At 33.6% G+C, this 20,716-nt stretch overlaps 1 protein-coding gene and 1 long non-coding RNA gene across 2 annotated transcripts in view; one reads left to right on the top strand and one right to left on the bottom strand.

The window, feature by feature from the left end:
• The window catches only part of LOC143054667 (uncharacterized), a 232,286-nt gene that overhangs the window by 88,456 nt on the left and 123,114 nt on the right, over positions 1-20,716 (top strand). The gene's annotated exons all lie outside the window — the stretch shown is intronic.
• On the bottom strand, positions 14,858-20,651 carry LOC143054659 (uncharacterized). The gene is made up of 3 exons (XR_012971770.1): positions 20,254-20,651; positions 17,055-17,144; positions 14,858-15,675 (listed from the first exon to the last, which is right to left on the bottom strand). It is a non-coding gene; the product is annotated as an uncharacterized LOC143054659 (long non-coding RNA).

The following is a 20,716-nucleotide window of genomic DNA, read 5'->3' as shown; positions in this document are numbered from 1 at the left end:
GAGGATTGTAAACACTGTACTATGCCCACTAGCAGGAGGATTACTAAACACTGTACTATGCCCACTAACAGGAGGATTACTAAACACTGTACTATGCCCACTAACAGGAGGATTGTAAACACTGTACTATGCCCACTAACAGGAGGATTGCTAAACACTGTACTATGCCCACTAACAGGAGGATTGCTAAACACTGTACTATGCCCACTAACCTGAGGATTGTAAACACTGTACTATGCCCACTAGCAGGAGGATTACTAAACACTGTACTATGCCCACTAACAGGAGGATTGCTAAACACTGTACTATGCCCACTAACAGGAGGATTGTAAACACTGTACTATGCCCACTAGCAGGAGGATTACTAAACACTGTACTATGCCCACTAACAGGAGGATTACTAAACACTGTACTATGCCCACTAACAGGAGGATTGCTAAACACTGTACTATGCCCACTAACAGGAGGATTGCTAAACACTGTACTATGCCCACTAACAGGAGGATTGCTAAACACTGCACGTTGCTCACTAACATGATGAATGATAAACACTGTGCTATGTCCACTAACAGGAGGATTGCTAAACACTGTACTATGCCCACTAGCAGGAGGATTACTAAACACTGTACTATGCCCACTAACAGGAGGATTACTAAACACTGTACTATGCCCACTAACAGGAGGATTGCTAAACACTGTACTATGCCCACTAACAGGAGGATTGCTAAACACTGCACGTTGCTCACTAACAGGATGAATGATAAACACTGTGCTATGTCCACTAACAGGAGGATTGCTAAACACTGTACTATGCCCACTAACAGGAGGATTGTAAACACTGTACTATGCCCACTAACAGGAGGATTACTAAACACTGTACTATGCCCACTAACAGGAGGATTGCTAAACACTGTACTATGCCCACTAACAGGAGGATTGCTAAACACTGCACGTTGCTCACTAACAGGATGAATAATAAACACTGTACTATGCCCACTAACAGGAGAATTGCTAAACACTGTACTATGCCCACTAACAGGAGGATTGCTAGACATCGTATGTTGCCAACTAACAGGAGGAATGCTTAACACTGTACATTGCCAACTAACAGGATGAATGCATAACACTGTACTATGCCAACTAACAGGAGGATTGATTAACACTGTACTATGCCCACTAACAGGAGGATTGCTAGACAATGTATGTTGCCCACTAATAGGAGGATTGCTAGACACTGTATGTTGCCAACTAATAGGAGGATTGTTAGACACTGTATGTTGCCCCTTACAGGATGATTGCTAGACTCAAAATGTTGCCCACTAACATGAGGATTGCTAGACACCGTATGTTGCCCACTAACAGGAGGATAGCTAGGTACTGTATGTAGCCCACTTACAGGAGTATTGTTACTTGCTAGACACTGAATGTTGCCCACAAACAGGATGATTGCTAGACACGTATGTTGCCCACTAACAGGAGGATTGCTAAACACTGTACGTTGCTCACTAACAAGAGGATGGATTGCTAAACACTGTATTTTGCCCACTAGATGTCTTTTGGTTATTTGTGTTGTTGGATTGTTGTGTCATTGACGTATATACCACATCTCCTTTTACTCGTACGTTGTGTGTTGTCCACTATATGTCTATTGGTTATTTGTGTTGTTGGATCGTTGTCTCATTGACGTTTATCCCACACCCCCTTTTATTCGTACGTTTTGTGTTGTCCATTAGACGTTTATTGGTTATTTGTGTTGTTGGATTGTTGTCTCATTGACGTTTATCCCATACCCCCTTTTACTCGTACGTTGTGTGTTGTCCACTAGATGTCTATTGGTTATTTGTGTTGTTTGATCGTTGTCTCATTGACGTTTATCCCACACCTCCTTTTACTCGTACGTTGTGTGTTGTCCACTAGATGTCTATTGGTTATTTGTGTTGTTGGGTCGTTGTCTCATTGACGTATATCCCGGCCACACCTCCTTTTTTCTCGTACGTTGTGTGTTGTCCACTAGATGTCTATTGGTTATTTGTGTTGTTGAATTGTTGTCTCATTGACGTATATCCCACACCTCCTTTTACTTGACTAAGTACGTTGTGTGTTGTCCACTAGATATATATTGGTTATTTGTGTTGTTGGATCGTTGTCTCATTGACGTATATCCCACATCTCCTTTTACTCGTACGTTTTGTGTTGTCCATAAGACGTCTATTGGTTATTTGTGTTGTTGGATTGTTGTCTCATTGACGTATATCCCACATCTCCTTTTACTCGTACGTTTTGTGTTGTCTATAAGACGTCTATTGGTTATTTGTGTTGTTGGATTGTTGTCTCATTGACGTATATCCCACTTCTTCTTTTACTCGTACGTTGTGTGTTGTCCATCAGACGTCTATTGGTTATTTGTGTTGTTGAATTGTTGTCTCATTGAGGTATATCCCACACCTCCTTTTAATCGTACGTTGTATGTTGTCAACTAGATGTATATCCCACATCTCCTTTTACTCGTACGTTTTGTGTTGTCCAGTAGACGTCTATTGAAATTGAGAATGGAAATGGGGAATGTGTCAAAGAGACAACAACCCGACCAAATAAAAAACAACAGCAGAGGGTCACCAACAGGTCTTCAATGTAGCGAGAAATTCCCGCACCCGGAGGCGTCCTTCAGCTGGCCCCTAAACAAATATATACTGGTCCGGTGATAATGAACGCCATACTAATTTCCAAATTGTACACAAGAAACTAAAATTAAAATAATACAAGACTAACAAAGGCCAGAGGCTCCTGACTAGGGACAGGCGCAAAAATGCGGCGGGGTTAAACATGTTTGTGAGATCTCAACCCTCTATTGGTTATTTGTGTTGTTGGATCGTTGTCTCATTGACGTATATCCCACATCTCCTTTTACTCGTACGTTTTATGTTGTCCATTAGACGTCTATTGGTTATTTGTGTTGTTGGATTGTTGTCTCATTGACGTATATCCCACATCTCCTTTTATTCGTACGTTGTGTGTTGTCCATTAGACGTCTATTGGTTATTTGTGTTGTTGGATTGTTGTCTCATTAACGTTTATCCGACACCTCCATTTATTCGTACATAACATTGCAATACTGAATGAAATTAACATATATAGTTAATATTTATCAGTGATCCCAGTAATAATTATCGTTTTTATTTTTGTATTATATATCATTTGTAAATTTTGGACTATAGATAAATTATCAGAAAGTTTTCTCCCTTTTTAATTGTACCAAATAAAATATTCTCAAATATATCATTTACGGAACTAATGGATATGAGGATAACGTCCAGTCATTTTCGAAGCAGTATGCCTGGTCTTTCATTTGGGATAATTTAGTTTGATAGTTGAATCGCAGAATAGTATTTCAAGTTAACTTTTGTTCGTAAAAATAGTCTATGTCATCGGCTAAGGCAAACGGAGAGGAGTAATACATGTTTCATCTGAAATTGAACCTAGTGGAGTGATGGCTTCTCATTTGACTATAGCAACTAACAGCTAAAAATCGTTTCTTGCGACATTGTAAACGACGTGATAAAAAAAAATCTATTTGTAATAGATCTATCGTGATAAGTCCTAAGCTTATGAATTCCCGTTTCTATCTAGGTTCAAATACTAATTTTATTTTCATTCAGCAAAGAACAAAGATCCAATGTTCCCCGCCATGCACAATACATGTCATATTTTATCTATCAAAGGGCAAGGAACAAGGGAATGATAACTAAAAAAAAACCTTTTATTTCTTTTTCTTTTTTATTTTCAATATCTAAAGAGAAATAAAAGCTTCACAGCAAATGAAATGGGATTTCCATTACAATTGATATTTCAAAGGGTCATTACTGATTAAAAATATTTCATTACGAATTATTTTCCAAATTGTCAAAGACATTGCTTATGATATGAGTTTCACTTAATCTGACAAGAATTGTACACATGAGAGTGCCAACAAGACCGGACGATCGGACGCCCGGTATTTTTTTGTCTCCTGCATGCGTTTAGCTCAGTAATAAAAAAAAAACCAAGGTTGTAGACTCAAATTCCTGGAAAGAGAAGTCACTTCAGTTCCTATATTCCGAAGTTCCTAAATTATACAAAAGTGCCGCTGTAATGGGGTCCGTTTAAACGGTTTTTGATATGTCAAATAGAAGATTGGGTGGGAAACTTTACATCAAATATTTATGAATTGAATGATGGTAGTTTCAAGGAAACAATAAAATTTGGTTAAAAATATAAATATATGAATTGGTGGGTATTTTGAATTTAAACAAAAATCTAACTAGTGTCGGATTCTGGGGGAGTACATGTGCTTAGATAAAAAATATTTTTCTGCAAAAAAAAGGTCGAAAACATTTTTCGGCTCGCTCCGCTCGGCAAAACATCCACATCATTTCAACCCTGGCTACGCCACTGGAAACCGTACACCATACACGTATATAAATAGCTTACAGTATCGGAGAAACCGTACACCATACACGTATATAAATAGCTTACAGTATCGGAGAAACCGTACACCATACACGTATATATATAAATAGCTTACAGTATTGGAGAAACCATACACCATACAAGTATATAAATAGCTTACAGTATCGGAGAAACCGTACACCATACAAGTCTATAAATAGCTTACAGTATCGGAGAAACCGTACACCATACAAGTCTATAAATAGCTTACAGTATCGGAGAAACCGTACACAATACAAATCTATAAATAGCTTACAGTATCGGAGAAAAAGATCTAATTACAAAACTTCACATTTAGCAATGAACAATAAAAATGGTGAATGAAATGATTCCAATGTACATGTCAGTCTGGCAGGGTTAACCTGACCTAAATATAAAAATAAAGCGATGTGGCATGCTGAAGGGATATGATTGCCTATGAGATATCTCTCCATAAGAGACAAAATGACGTAGAATTAAAACAACTATAGGTCACTATACGGCCTTCAATAATGAGAAAAACCCACATCATATTTACATTAAGCACGATATTGTGTCTCAAATGGTAACGTCAAATTTTTACGTTTTACGGCGATAATTGATAATTTGGGATATTTTTTTTTTATTTCGATGGCAATTTTTGTTTTGCACATCAATATGGATACTTCTTAATGTTTGGTTGTGCATGGAATATTTCCCGCTGAAAGTAAAACCCCATTTATTTATTTACTTTTTTTTTTCTCACATGATTTTATAATATTTTGCTGAAAATGTATAAAAATAAAATATAAAATATAAAATAAATGATTGTTTAGCTGCAACAGACACCAAGGGACGATGCTCTAAGATTGTGATCTTAAAAGCTCTAACAATCCCCCTCGTATCTGATGCAGAAAAACAAACACAAATGGAAAAAGTTTATGTATATTCACAGCAAATAACATATACTGCAGTAAACAGGTATTGAGAATAGTGTAGGTTTCCCTACTGCAACAGACACCAAGGGGCGGTACTCAATGAGCTGTGGTATTTACACAGTCCTCCTCGTGTCTGAAGCAGACAAGAAAGCCACATAATTAACAATTTTTTTAAATAAATTTACATGCAGCAGTGAGAATAGACTTATCTTCTGTGTTCATAAGCCATATCAGTTTATCTCTTGCGTTAAGAGTTAAAAAGTTGGGGCAACTTTTAGTTATCTCTTGAAATTGATGATTGCGATCATCATTAAATTTAACACATTGGAATAAAAAATGATATTCATCCTCCACATCTCCGGAGTTACAACGAGTACAAGTTCTGTCATTTAGGAGAGTACCCTGATACCTTCCGGACTCAATTCTTAAGTGGTGTGAGGAAATTCTGAGCTTTGTTAAACTTCGTCTCTGTTCAAAATTCCCAATAAGGGAAAGATATTTTTCTCTTCCAAAAACTGATTTAAATGTAACATAAGTTCTAAGTTTACCATCTGAATGCTTTGCCAATTCCACAAGTCTATAAAATATGATTTTAATTTTTTTTTCATATTAGTTTTGAAGCTATTAATTTTTGGTAATGGTGAAGATAGATGATTGATGTCTGGGATCATTTCAAGAATTGACTTCATAGAGCCATACCAAGATATTTTTTTGAATGAGAAAGATTCTTTGATGTTACATAAGCATCTTTAAGAAGAGAAAATTGGGAATCAAGATTTTCCAAGCGATACCAGTAATTTAACATGGATTTAATCATATCATAGTATAGTGGGAATCGTCCTAGCTCGGATACAATTCCAAAATTCATGGATTTTTTTATGAACACCTAAAACCAGTTTACAAAATTTTATATGTAGTCGCTCACATTTTAAACTGGAATAGATTTTTTCAAATGGTAAAGTTCCATTTCTGATTCTTGCTGAGAATGGATTAAAAGTTCCCCATATTTCAGACCCATATAGGAGTATTGGTTTTATGGTATGATAAAATACATGTAAGCTGGTGCTTATGCTTGGATTAAGTGATAATAAATTCTTGTACAATTTATAATAAGCCTTCAAGGACTTTTTATACAGTTCATTTTGAGCATATGAAAATGACCCTGATGCACTAAAGTGCAAACCAAGATATTTATAATTATTAACACTATCAATCAGCATATTTTCATAAGTAAATTTTTCACAAATGTGTCTGCCTGCTTTGTTGAATATCAGAACCATACAAAATGTGGAGGGATTAAACATGTTAGCGGGTGTCCCCCCTTTAACCTCGGACAGTGGTGGATCAGTACAACACAAGAACAAACTGTACAAAACAATAATTGGAACAGGCAAATATAGAATGTTGCGGGATTAAACATGTTAGCTGGTGTCCCCCCCTCTTTAACCTCGGACAGTGGTGGATCAGTACAACACAAGAACAAACTGTACAAAACAATAATTGGAACAGGCAAATATAGATTGTGGCGGGAGTAAAAATGTTTGTGGGCGCCAAAACCTCCCCTAACCTGGTACATTGGTGTAATAGCACAGCAGAAGAACAAACTTTAAAATCAGTTCAAAAAGACATTAACTATTTAACTCATCAAATCGATACAAGCACTCAAACAACTAACAAAAAACACTAAAGACACAAAGTAAAGATCTGACTTATAAAAAAACACTAAAGACACAAAGTAAAGATCTGACTTATAAAAAAACACTAAAGACACAAAGTAAAGATCTGACTTATAAAAACACTAAAGACACAAAGTAAAGATCTGACTTATAAAAAAAACACTAAAGACACAAAGTAAAGATCTGACTTATAAAAAAACACTAAAGACACAAAGTAAAGATCTGACTTATAAAAAAAACACTAAAGACACAAAGTAAAGATCTGACTTATAAAAAAACACTAAAGACACAAAGTAAAGTTCTGACTTATAAAAAAAACACTAAAGACACAAAGTAAAGATCTGACTTATAAAAAAAACACTAAAGACACAAAGTAAAGATCTGACTTATAAAAACACTAAAGACACAAAGTAAAGATCTGACTTATAAAAAAAACACTAAAGACACAAAGTAAAGATCTGACTTATAAAAAAACACTAAAGACACAAAGTAAAGATCTGACTTATAAAAAAAACACTAAAGACACAAAGTAAAGATCTGACTTATAAAAAACACTAAAGACACAAAGTAAAGATCTGACTTATAAAAAAAAACACTAAAGACACAAAGTAAAGATCTGACTTATAAAAAAACACTAAAGACACAAAGTAAAGATCTGACTTATAAAAAAAACACTAAAGACACAAAGTAAAGATCTGACTTATAAAAAAAAACACTAAAGACACAAAGTAAAGATCTGACTTATAAAAACACTAAAGACACAAAGTAAAGATCTGACTTATAAAAAAAACACTAAAGACACAAAGTAAAGATCTGACTTATAAAAAAACACTAAAGACACAAAGTAAAGATCTGACTAATAAAAAAAAAACACTAAAGACACAAAGTAAAGATCTGACTTATAAAAAACACTAAAGACACAAAGTAAAGATCTGACTTATAAAAAAAAACACTAAAGACACAAAGTAAAGATCTGACTTATAAAAAAACACTAAAGACACAAAGTAAAGATCTGACTTATAAAAAAAACACTAAAGACACAAAGTAAAGATCTGACTTATAAAAAACACTAAAGACACAAAGTAAAGATCTGACTTATAAAAAAAACACTAAAGACACAAAGTAAAGATCTGACTTATAAAAAAAACACTAAAGACACAAAGTAAAGATCTGACTTATAAAAAAAACACTAAAGACACAAAGTAAAGATCTGACTTATAAAAAAACACTAAAGACACAAAGTAAAGATCTGACTTATAAAAAACACTAAAGACACAAAGTAAAGATCTGACTTATAAAAAAACACTAAAGACACAAAGTAAAGATCTGACTTATTAAAAAAACACTAAAGACACAAAGTAAAGATCTGACTTATAAAAACACTAAAGACACAAAGTAAAGATCTGACTTATAAAAAAAACACTAAAGACACAAAGTAAAGATCTGACTTATAAAAAAAACACTAAAGACACAAAGTAAAGATCTGACTTATAAAAAAAAAACACTAAAGACACAACGTAAAGATCTGACTTATAAAAAAAAAACACTAAAGACACAACGTAAAGATCTGACTTATAAAAAAAACCCACTAAAGACACAAAGTAAAGATCTGACTTATAAAAAAAACACTAAAGACACAAAGTAAAGATCTGACTTATAAAAAAAACACTAAAGACACAAAGTAAAGATCTGACTTATAAAAAAAACACTAAAGACACAAAGTAAAGATCTGACTTATAAAAAAAAACATCTATCGAAGGCAAAAATATCAAACAGTACACACCCAACATCTACTAATAGATTAAGTGTTAATAAAAGACGAGAAAAAAACATGATCTTGTGAAATGCTAACATATAGATATCGGTAGAATCCTCTCATTTTCCTGGTTCATTGGTCAATTTTAATGTTTTGTGATTAGCTCCGGTTCTTATGTATATACTATAAGCAACAGGTCAACTATATTTGCTGTATGGAAAGATTGTAAGGTGAACATATCAGTCTGACATGTTGCATCTGACCTTGATCTCATTTTCATGGTTCATATTAGCATGTGTTAAAGACTTAGTCTCTATCTTGATTTTTTTTAAGTTGATAAATTCGGACTTCTTTGGCACAACTCCTTTGAAAGGTTTTTTTGCATAAAACGGGCATGATAATATGACATGTTTTTCATCTTCTATTTTATCATTACACATAAAACACACTCTTTCTTCTACATTTTTATTTTACGATTACCTTCATAATTTCTTTACCTTGATTTAATATTTGTAGACCTACATTCAAATATGCCATCTACATCGTCCATGGCAGAGTCATTTCATACAATATAAGTACCCCTCCTCAAAAAAAAAAAAGACAAACTTCATGGTTTTGTAATGGAAATCCAAAATATAGATTAAATGAAGAAATACAGTAAAACAGGAGGTTCAAAAGTATATATTGTGAAAATTTCAAAAGATTCTGATACGAAATGCAAAGTTGTGACTGATGGAAAACGAACAAACTAACAAACAGATGCCTGTGTCATAATCAGTAGAAACAAATACAAATAGCTGAGAGGTTCACAGCAGACTGCTTATAACCCTCAAATAAAAAGATATTGTAAGAATCAGCTTTGCCTCGGTTGGCAATATGTTGTTCTAGGGGTATTAATCTGCTCTACATCCCTATCATCTGTAATTGACCTGGGTTGACAAGGTTTTTCTAGGGTTAATAATCTGCACTATTACCCTTTTATCTGTTATTGATCTGCTTTGCCTCGATTAACAACGTTTTTCTAGGGTTAATAATCTGCAGTATTACCCTTTTAATATCTGTTACTGATCGGCTTTGCCTCGGTTGACCACGTTTTTTCCCGTGGTAACAATCTGCTCTTTTACCTTCTCATCCGTTATTGATCGGCTTTACCTCGGTTGGCCACGTTTTTTCTCGTGGTAACAATATGCCCTATATTAACCTTATCATATATAATTGATAAGCTTTGCCTCGGTTGACAATGTTGTTCTAGGGGTAACACTCTGCTCTATAACCTTATCATCTGTTATTGTCAGATTTGACTCGGTTGACAATGTTTTTTCTCGTGATAACAATCTGCTCTATTACACTAGCTATAATCTGTAATTGATCGACTTTGCTTCGGTTAACAATGTTTTTCTATGGGTAACAACCTGCTCTTTTACCCGGCCTTTAATCTGTAATTGATCGACTTTGCTTCGGTTAACAATGTTTTTCTATGGGTAACAACCTGCTCTTTTCCCCTACCATCCATTATATAAATATAAAAGTGTCTCAGTATTAAGACGGTCACTTTTGTTTGTTTGTTCTTTTAAGTGTTACATGAAATGTGATCTAGATATCATACCTAAGAGAGGTACTTATCAAGTATGAATCAAGATATCAAATGTTAAAGAAAAAATAGTTGTCTATTTATTCTTACAGTTTCTATAGATTTTCTCTTCAGCTTTGCTAATAACTGGAGTGCATGTGTAACACGATTCGCTTCTTTAATTATTAGTCCTTTAGAGTGATATCATTGGTATAAATAAAACGAGAACTAGGCTAGACGTCAATAAGACAGCCACCCAACGAGAACGAGGCTAGACATCAATAAGACAGCCACCCAACGAGAACGAGGCTAGACGTCAATAATACAGCCACCCAACGAGAACGAGGCTAGACGTTAATAAGACAGCCACCCAACGAGAACGAGGGTATACGTCAATAAGACAGCCACCCAACGAGAACGAGGCTAGACGTCAATAAGACAGCCACCCAACGAGAATAAGGTATACGTCAATAAGACAGCCACCCAACGAGAACGACGCAAGACGTCAATAAGACAGTCACCCAACGAGAACGAGGCTAGACGTCGATAAGACAGTCACCCAACGAGAATAAGGTATACGTCAATAAGACAGCCACCCAACGAGAACGTGGAAAGACGTCAATAAGACAGCCACCCAACGAGAACGAGGCTAGACGTCAATAAGCCAGCAACCCAACAAGAACGAGGGTATACGTCAATAAGACAGCCACCCAACGAGAACGAGGCTAGACGTCAATAAGTCAGCAACCCAACGACAACGAGGCTAGACGTCATTAAGACAACCACCCATCGAGAACGAGAGTATACGTCAATAAGACAGCCACCAAACGAGAACGAGGGTATATGTCAGTAAGACAAAACATTGTTCCGGTTGTCTTCATAACTAGTTATGCATGGACCTGTTCCCTATCTATTATATTTATATTTATATATCTATATATTATCTGTTTTAATATCTGTTGAAAGCACAAAGTCAGTAAAATACTTACGATTACATGGTTGTTCTGGTGTAAAAATCAATGCAACAGCAACCCAACGACACATATATCTAAAAACACCAGCAACCCAACAACACATATATCTAAAGACACCAGCAACCCAACGACACATATATCTAAAGACACCAGCAACCCAACGACACATATATCTAAAGACACCAGCAACGCAACGACACAAATATCAAAAGACACCAGCAACCCAACGACACATATATCTAAAGGCTACAGCAACCCAACGACACATATATCTAAAGACACCAGCAACCCAACGACACATGTATCTAAAGACACCAGCAACCCAACGACACATGTATCTAAAGACACCAGCAACCCAATGACACATATATCTAAAGACACCAGCAACCCAACGACACATATATCTAAAGACACCAGCAACCCAACGACACATATATCTAAAGACACCAGCAGAGCCAAAAAGATGTCATAATCTCTAAATCGTTCCGTGTCTGAGTAAAGAGGTCAACCTACAGTTTTCAACAATAGACAAACGTTTATACAAAATATATAGCTCTTAATCGTCTGAATAAAGATATCAACATACAGACTTAAACAATAGACAAACGTCTCTACAAAATGTCCAGCTTTAAATCGTCCAGAGTCTAAATAAAGAGGTCGACATACAGTTTTAAACAATAGACAGACATCTCTACAAAATGTCAATCTCTTACATGTAATCGTCCCGAGTCTGAATAAAGAGGTCAACATACAGTCTTAAACAATAGACAAGCGTCTAAACAAAATGTCACCTCTAAATCGTCCCGAGTCTAGATAAAGAGGTAAACATACAGTTTTCAACAATAGACAAACGTTTATACAAAATATATAGCTCTTAATCGTCTGAATAAAGATATCAACATACAGACTTAAACAATAGACAAACGTCTCTACAAAATGTCCAGCTTTAAATCGTCCAGAGTCTAAATAAAGATGTAAACATACAGTCTTAAACAATAGACAGACGTCTAAACAAAATCTTAATCTCTTACATGTAATCGTCCCGAGTCTGAATAAAGAGGTCAACATACAGTCTTAAAGAATAGACAAGCGTCTATAGATACAAAATGTCAACCTTTAAATCGTCCCTAGTTTAAATAAAGAGGCCGACATACAGTCTTAAACAATAGACAAACGTCTATACAAAATGTCAATCTCTTACATGTAATCATCCCGAGTCTGAATAAAGAGATCAACATACAGTCGTAAACAATAGACAGGCGTCTATACAAAATGTCAACCTCTAAATTGTCACGAGTCTAAATAAAGAGGTCGACATACAGTCTTAAACAATAGACAGACGTCTAAACATAATCTTAATCTCTTACATGTAATCGTCTCGAGTCTGAATAAAGAGGTAAGCATACAGTCTTAAACATTAGACAAACGTCTATACAAAATGTCAACTTCTTAATCGTCCCGAGTCTCTAAATAAAGAGGTCGACATACAGTCTTAAACAATAGACAAACGTCTATACCAAATATCAATCTCTAAATCGTCACGAGGCTAGGTGTCATTTTGGTCTCTTGTGGAGAGTTATCTCATTGGCAATCATACCACATCTTCTTTTTATCAGAGACATATATATATGTCTCTGTTTTTATACATTAAAAAATAGACAATCGTCTATATAAAATATTAAGCTTTTTATCGTCCCCACTCTGTATAATAAAGAGTCAATATAGTGTTTCTAATTGGCAATCGAAAATCAAATTGTATCTTTTCTCAATCAAATTCAACATTTAATACTGCACGTGATTTATATGACAACGTCAGAACAATGCACAGAAAAAACAAACAAAAAGCTTGATATAACTCGTAATTATTTAGTTGTAGCATATTAATGTTATCAGTGGCGTAGCTTGCATGTATGCTCAGATGCTCAAGCATCCACATCTTTTTGACAAATTTTTTTTTTAACAAATATATAATACAAGAGTTGGCAGCATATACACATGATGGTATCCGAATGTAACAAGGGTGAATGAGGATATGAGAATAGCGTCCAATCATTTCCGAAGCAGTATGCGTGGTTTTTCCTTTCTGTAAACAAGATGGATAAATCCTGGGACTATTATACTAAGTATAACAGTTCCAGATCAATCGCAGAAAGTGTCCTCGACTTTTTCGTAAAAAATCTACTTCGTAGCGCGTCGAAGGCTACGGCAAGCGCAGATAATGATGATGAAACGCAGACCTGCGGACAAGTTTGGTCTGAAATTGAGCCAAGCGGAGCTATGACATAGCAATGCTACTAGTTTAATAAACATCTGAAACATCATATCCTGATATCGTTTTCTGGGCACGAAAGACGAAGTGATAAGAACTTTATTTGTAATGAAGTGTTTTTATTCCTGGGCTCATGAATACCTTTTCCCATCTAGGTACACATATTAATGTTGTTAAGAATTGCAAGCTTCTTTTTGTAACTTTATTGGGGTGTAAAAGCGTTGACCGAAGTACATTTTGTATTCCGCGCTTCATTCTAAAAATGCTTTTACAACCCTATAAAGTTACAAAAAGAAGCATTCAATACTTATAATTACATTTTTTTAACTATGATCATGAAAATACGAATTTTATATTTTTTTTATTTACTTCTCCTGTGCACTTTATTGTGGGACAACATGTTATCCTGAATGAAAAGTTTTATTGAGTAATGCAATTGCCTAAGTAATAACATGTGATGTGCAGTTAGCCAATTAGAATAAAGTATTATAATGAAACATACATCTAATGTAATTATTGTTCAATAAAAGATCAGAGTTCCAATGTCCCTTGCGTTGGACATATGTTATCTATCCAAGATACAAGGGCAAAAACTAAATATAGCACTTTTTTCTTTTTTTTTTTTATATCTTGAGAGAAATAAAAGCTTCCGAACAAATCCAATGGGATTTGCATTATTAACACTGGACACTTTAAATTTGCAAAACACTCATTTGCAAATCCGCCGCCGCCTCAAATAAGAGCTACAGTGTCATGTATATAACCAAAATGTGCGAAATTACATGGGATTCAATAATTTCATTGGTTTTCTACTGTTACTATTATATTTATTTTGCTATTTGATTTATAAAAACATGGGATTTTCAATATCCCATGGGACAGGGCAAAATCCCATGGGATTTTTTTTGGTCCCATGGGATAATTGTAGTCCCATGGGATATTTGTTGTCCCATGGGACAAAAAAAATCCCATGGGATTATTATTATCCCATGGGATTTTTAATATCCCATGGGACAAAATAAAATCCTATGGGATTCAAATTATAAATATATAGATATAAATATACAGTATGTGTATTTTGCAATGAATGCTGTTTGGTAGTAAAAAGTTTTAAATGTATACAAGTTTTTTTTATATTTTATTATATATATATATATATATATATATATATATAAATTTTTTTTCATTTTGTCACAAACATTTTTTTTATTTGTTAATATGACAATAAAGATTATAATTCTGATTTTGGAATGTATAATAAAATTTAAGGTCAAAGAGTAAAGTTCTTTCACTGAAACAAAATGATGACATGTTTGAATAAATGAAAAAATATTGTTTTGAAATCTTTGTCTTGTTTATTTTATAATGAAAAATAGAACTGAAAAAAAATACTTCATATTCTGACTGAATAGTTTACTCTTTTCATGAAGTAATGTTTTCTTTGTTATAGTTTCATTGCAATACATGAATATGCAAACAATTTGAATTATATACCTTTGTGGTGTACATAATATTATGCTTATATTTGCAAATTTATAATTTAAACACTTTTTGTGTTAAAGTTTTAGTTTTCTTTTTCGCTGCTTGCTATGTACAATTATTCAGTCCACTATATAAGAGTCAAGTCAATAAATTAATTCATCCACTAGAATATTCCTGCAATTCTTAGACAAAACATTTTTCAATCTGTTCTTCAAAGATCCTCCTCGGTACATCTTTATTGGATGGAGCGATTCAAATGAGAAGACAAAGCAGATTTATTTGGACAACAACATACTAATATTTTTTTCATTCGTTCCTTCTTTCAATTGATAATTACATTGTTGCATTTACATGATCAAGTTCTTGAGCATCTATGATCGTGATGATATGACTCCTTTTTGTTTATAGTCATTATGTTGAAATTTCCTTTTTCTATTAAATGTAGAAAAAAACATTCCATTTCAAATTAATAAAAAAAGTCGCACTGTTGAGAAAAATATCATCTTCCAAGTTTTCTGTTCAGTATTGATCTGTTGAATGATGACCATGAAGACCGAGATGTCTGACCTACAAATACACAAAACTCAAAAATTATCAGTGAAGAGAAATACAGCAATAAAATGACTATTTTATCATGTTTATGAACATTTTAATAAACTTTCATTTAAATATCTATTGTTAGTACTCTTATTTCAGTGCTTTGTGTCTATGATTTACATATTACTGGTTATTGTTTGGTTCCTTGTTGCAATCTTTTGAGTTAAGCCCATTGCAACAAATTTTTACTATTTGTTCAAATGTTGTGCTGTTATTAAAAACCACTGTCCGGTATAGCGTTTGCTCATTGTCAAAGGCTGTACATTGAACTATTTTTGTTAAATTAAGGGGGCTCACAGGTTTCAATCAATTTTTTTTCTTAATACATGAAATATAGGGTTACGCTATATTTTTCTATAAATGAACTTTATCTTATACTTTATAGAAAAATAGAAAAATTAAATTAAAAAAATGGGGACACCATTCATTCACACTCACAATCTGCCTTTGAAAGAAGCATATATATATACATTTTTGTAAAGGTACTTTTTTTTCTGTTGAACTAATAGGAGAAATAGAGGTAATTTTGAAATGAAAAAAGAACTTAATTACAGAAATCGCTTAAATTTTACAATAGTTTAGTTTAAGTAAAGTTAGTTGAAAATGATAATAAAAAATATAGGTCACTGATGAGCTAAAAAAGATGTTACAATTCTCATGCCAAAAAATGGCATTTCTTCACCAAAGGGAGATAATTTGGAGCTTTTTCAATGATATATACATTTTAAAAGTTGTCTGGGGCCAAAACAAATTGATTTTTTAGAATGATTTCTGTACCATATGAAAAAATAAAAAACTAATAAAGTTATAAATAAAATTAGTTATGAAAAAAAAATATTTAATATTTTTCTGAAATTTTTATACCCTCGAGCCTCCTTAAACATTGTTAAATGTCATTTTATCTCTATTGGAGAAAAGTCTTATTTGAAATCAGACTGCTTCTTATTTTTATATCAACCCAGCCATATTATGCCTGTCCAATATCAGGAGCTTGTACATAGTTCAGTGGTTGATGTTGGTTCATATCCGTCGTTTTTGTTTTTCATAATATTTTGTTTTTTTATAAATTAGTCTGGTATATTTGAAGTTTGAATTGATGCTTTGTTTCAAATTTTGTTAGCGTTGTCTTTTATAGATTACTATATCATGCATGTATAGGCCATAGGGTATGAGTTTTTTCATTACTAACAGGTCATCATTGGCCTCTAATAAGTAATTACAATGCTTACATCCACTTAATTGAACTCTGATGGATAGTTTTCTCATTTATCGTACCACATCTTATTTTAATAAATATTTAATCATTAAATTTACTCAAGGGCTAAAACTTTTTTCAACAGTGGACTTACCATTTAGGCTTTGTTGACCTTTGTAAATCTATTTTTGTTGATAATTTCTTCTGTTTATAGTTTCCCTTTTATATCTTTAATATTCTTGCCCTACACATAAAAGGGTAAATAATATCATTTAATGACAAAAATAACTACTAATACATAAAAAGTAGGCAACTGAAAATTTTGCCTCATTTGTATATAACTTTGACTTGATTCTCATTCTTGCTGTTTAATATTATCATTGTTTTATGAAAATGAGGTCTTAGTAAAATTAACCTTGGCAAACAGATATCTTCTTTTTTTATATGACACCTTCCATTCATTTCGTACAACAAGTAGACCTATGCTTATAATATCTGATAAAATGACAAAACCAAGAAAACTTAGCATTGACCAAAGAACCATAAAATGCGGTCATGGTTTTATGAATCTGCCAGAGAGACATGCACACCTTACAATTGTTACATATCCTACAAATATAATCTAAGTACCTGTAACTTTAAGCTTAATTATGATAAACAATGCAGTGTTTCATTGACCAATGAAAATGAGGTCACGGTCATATAAAATATGACAGACAGACATGTGCATCTTACAATCATTCCGTTCACTAAATAAAGTGACCTTATTGCTTACAGTATCTGGAAAATAAACCAAACCACAAAAGCTAAACATTTTCATAGTTCCTTATACCCTGTCACATTCATAATATATGTGCCTGTTCCAAGTCAGGAGCCTATAATTAAGTGATTGTCCTTTGTTTATGTGTAACATTTAACTGTTTTTCCATTTTTTGTACATAAATTAGGTTGTTAGTTTTCTGGTTTGAATTGTTTTCATTGTCATTTCTGGACCTTTTATAGCTGACTATGCAGTATAACTGGGAGTACTCTCAGATCTGTTCATTGTGTCTTTTTGTGTAGGGATGTACAAGTACCCGGCCACGTCCACTTGTATTTTTGTCCATCTGATGAGTTAAGCCTTTTTCAACTGATTTTCATAGTTTATTCTTATGTTGTACTGTTATACCACTGTCGCAGGTTAGGGGTAGGGTTGGGATCCCACTAACATGTTTAACCCCGCCACATGATTTATGTATGTGCCTGTCCCAAGTCAGGAGCCTGTAATTCAGTGGTTGTCGTTTGTTTATGTGTTACATATTTGTTTTTCGTTCATTTATTTATATAAATAAGGCCGTTAGTTTTCTCGTTTGAGTTGTGTTACATTGTCTTATCGGGGCCTTTTATAGCTGACTATGCGATACGGGCTTTGCTCATTGTTGAAGGCCGTACGTTGTTAATGTCTGAGTCATTTTGGTCTCTTGTGGACAGTTGTCTCATTGGCAATCATACCACATCTTCTTTTTTTTTTATATTTGTTCATTGTTAAGGCTGTAGGATGACCTTGAGTTGTTAATTTCTGTTTCATTTGGTCTCTCATGGGGAGTTGTCCAATCATACCCCATCTTCTTTTTTTATATTGTCCTATGAACTATGAAAATAAAGTAAGATGAAACTTCTCAGTCAGACATATGCACCTAGTTGACCTTTTGCTAATTTGAAAATAATAAAATAGAGAAACTGGCCAAAAAAAACAAAAAGGTAACATTAAGCAATGAACCATAAAAATGAGGTCAAGATTGAATAAAACATGCCAGTCTAACATGTACATCCCTAAAAATTTTCATACAACAAATATACTTGACATGTTGCATACAATATTAGAAAACCCGACCAAAACACAAAAACTTAACAATAACCACTGAACCATGAAAATGAGGTCAGAGGATAGAAAACCAGATAAATTGACACAAATCCCTGTGATAAGACAAAATGTGCCATAATATTACCAGTAGTCCAAATGATAATAAAGTCTTGCATGGCTATTCTGTTCTGTTCTGGTTTAGAAAATCCCTCCTTCAAAGGAGCACTTCCCACAATGACGAATAAATGTTTATATATATATATATACCTAAAAGACATACTAGGTACGACTTGTGAGATAAGTGTTAAAGACCCTTACGCTTGCTTGGCTGAAGGTTTTTAATTATGAAGACGAGTTCGTACCCCATGAAGAGCAAAGCAAAGCTTCCTTGTTATGTATTCTACAGTGCAGCAGGCATCCATGCATTTACATTTGCAACCACAAGCACATATAAAACTACTACATGTACTAGGGTCCAATATAAAGTTAGTGTCTAGCTATTTCAACTTTTTTCTTGGACTCTGTCATAGTAAAAAAAAATCCTTTCAAGGTGTAATAATTGTTTGTATTACAAAAAGAAGAAACCTAAATCTTACTTGTTAGTTGTTATGGGCTAACAAAAAAGATTTATTTAAAGTTGGTTATACATACAATACAACATAAGCTCTAGAGCTTTTATCCAACATACATATATGACAAGCACAATACATAAAACATTAAGTTCATCACTGAGATACATTGTAGTAGTCTCAGATAGAGGGAGACGGGGTCAACCAAACCCCTATTCAATCTGAATGTAGGACAGAAAGTCACAGGACAAAAAGTCACGGTCAACAAGTCACAGACAAAAAGTCACAATTCAGTTTAGAGATTATTTTTCTTTGAACAAGAAAATACTTTTTTTTGTATTTTTCTTGAAGTTTTATATAAGAAGCAACTTAGTAATTAAAATTTATTCAATAAATATCAATAATATAATAATCAAATAATTGTTATGAAAACAAAATTTCAAAGTGGCTTGGTACAATGTACTTAAATGGCTTCAAATTGCCAATAAATATGGCCCCATAAATATGGGCGATATCTTTTAGCGCCAAAAAGTAACTCATTTGCGCCACAACTTAATTGCGCCAATACCTCTTTTGCGCCATCTAATTTTCAAAACTATAGGTATCATTTGCGCCAATAAAATAATCATCTAATAGCGCCAAGTTTATTTATATATAACAACTAAATAATTGACTAGGTACCAACAGCAAAAAATTCCTCTGACATTGTACACTGAAATTTCAAATTAGCCTTGCATCCTAATAAAATTATACCGCTTTCTGGATCGTTACACAATACAAAGTCATCAAAGAAAGTCATCATAATAAAAAGAAAATATTTCAAGATCTTTTTCATATATATTCAAACCAATTGTCAACAATTTGTTTGTGACTTTTTGTCCTATCAAATTTGTGACTTCATGTCCTGTGACTTTTTGTCCTGCGACTTTCTGTCCGTTTACCTTCCATCTAAATCAGTAAACTGAATAATTGTTTTTTGCAGTAGTCCGGGTAACGAGTCGATATCTGTTATTAATCATGCAAATTGCGAGTCAACACTTACACACCTTTTTTCAGAATGTCAGCTAAAAACAAAGAATCACTAGTGATAGGGGAGTGTAACCGATGAATTGATCCTGAATCAGATAAGATTTCCCAAGTATTGATTACGGAGAACCTCTTTATTTGATCACACTCACCGGGAGATTTAATAATGAGGCTACTAAAAACATTTCATTTTCCCATGTTCGCTGTTTTTCGCTATAATTATTTAAAGCTGAATAAAGCTATTTGAAAAATACATTAATTTGTGTTTTTTACTGCTACAAGATATTTGAATAAAATCACGCGAATAAAATGCTAATTACGCACCAGTTGCTGAGCAGAGAATCATTCTAAGCCAGGAACAGTATATACTACCACCGT

This window comes from Mytilus galloprovincialis, chromosome 12, assembly GCF_965363235.1.
Source record: "Mytilus galloprovincialis chromosome 12, xbMytGall1.hap1.1, whole genome shotgun sequence".
NCBI classification, from domain to species: domain Eukaryota; kingdom Metazoa; phylum Mollusca; class Bivalvia; order Mytilida; family Mytilidae; genus Mytilus; species Mytilus galloprovincialis.
Note: the sequence above shows the minus strand (reverse complement) of the source record. Positions and strands in the feature narration are given on the sequence as shown.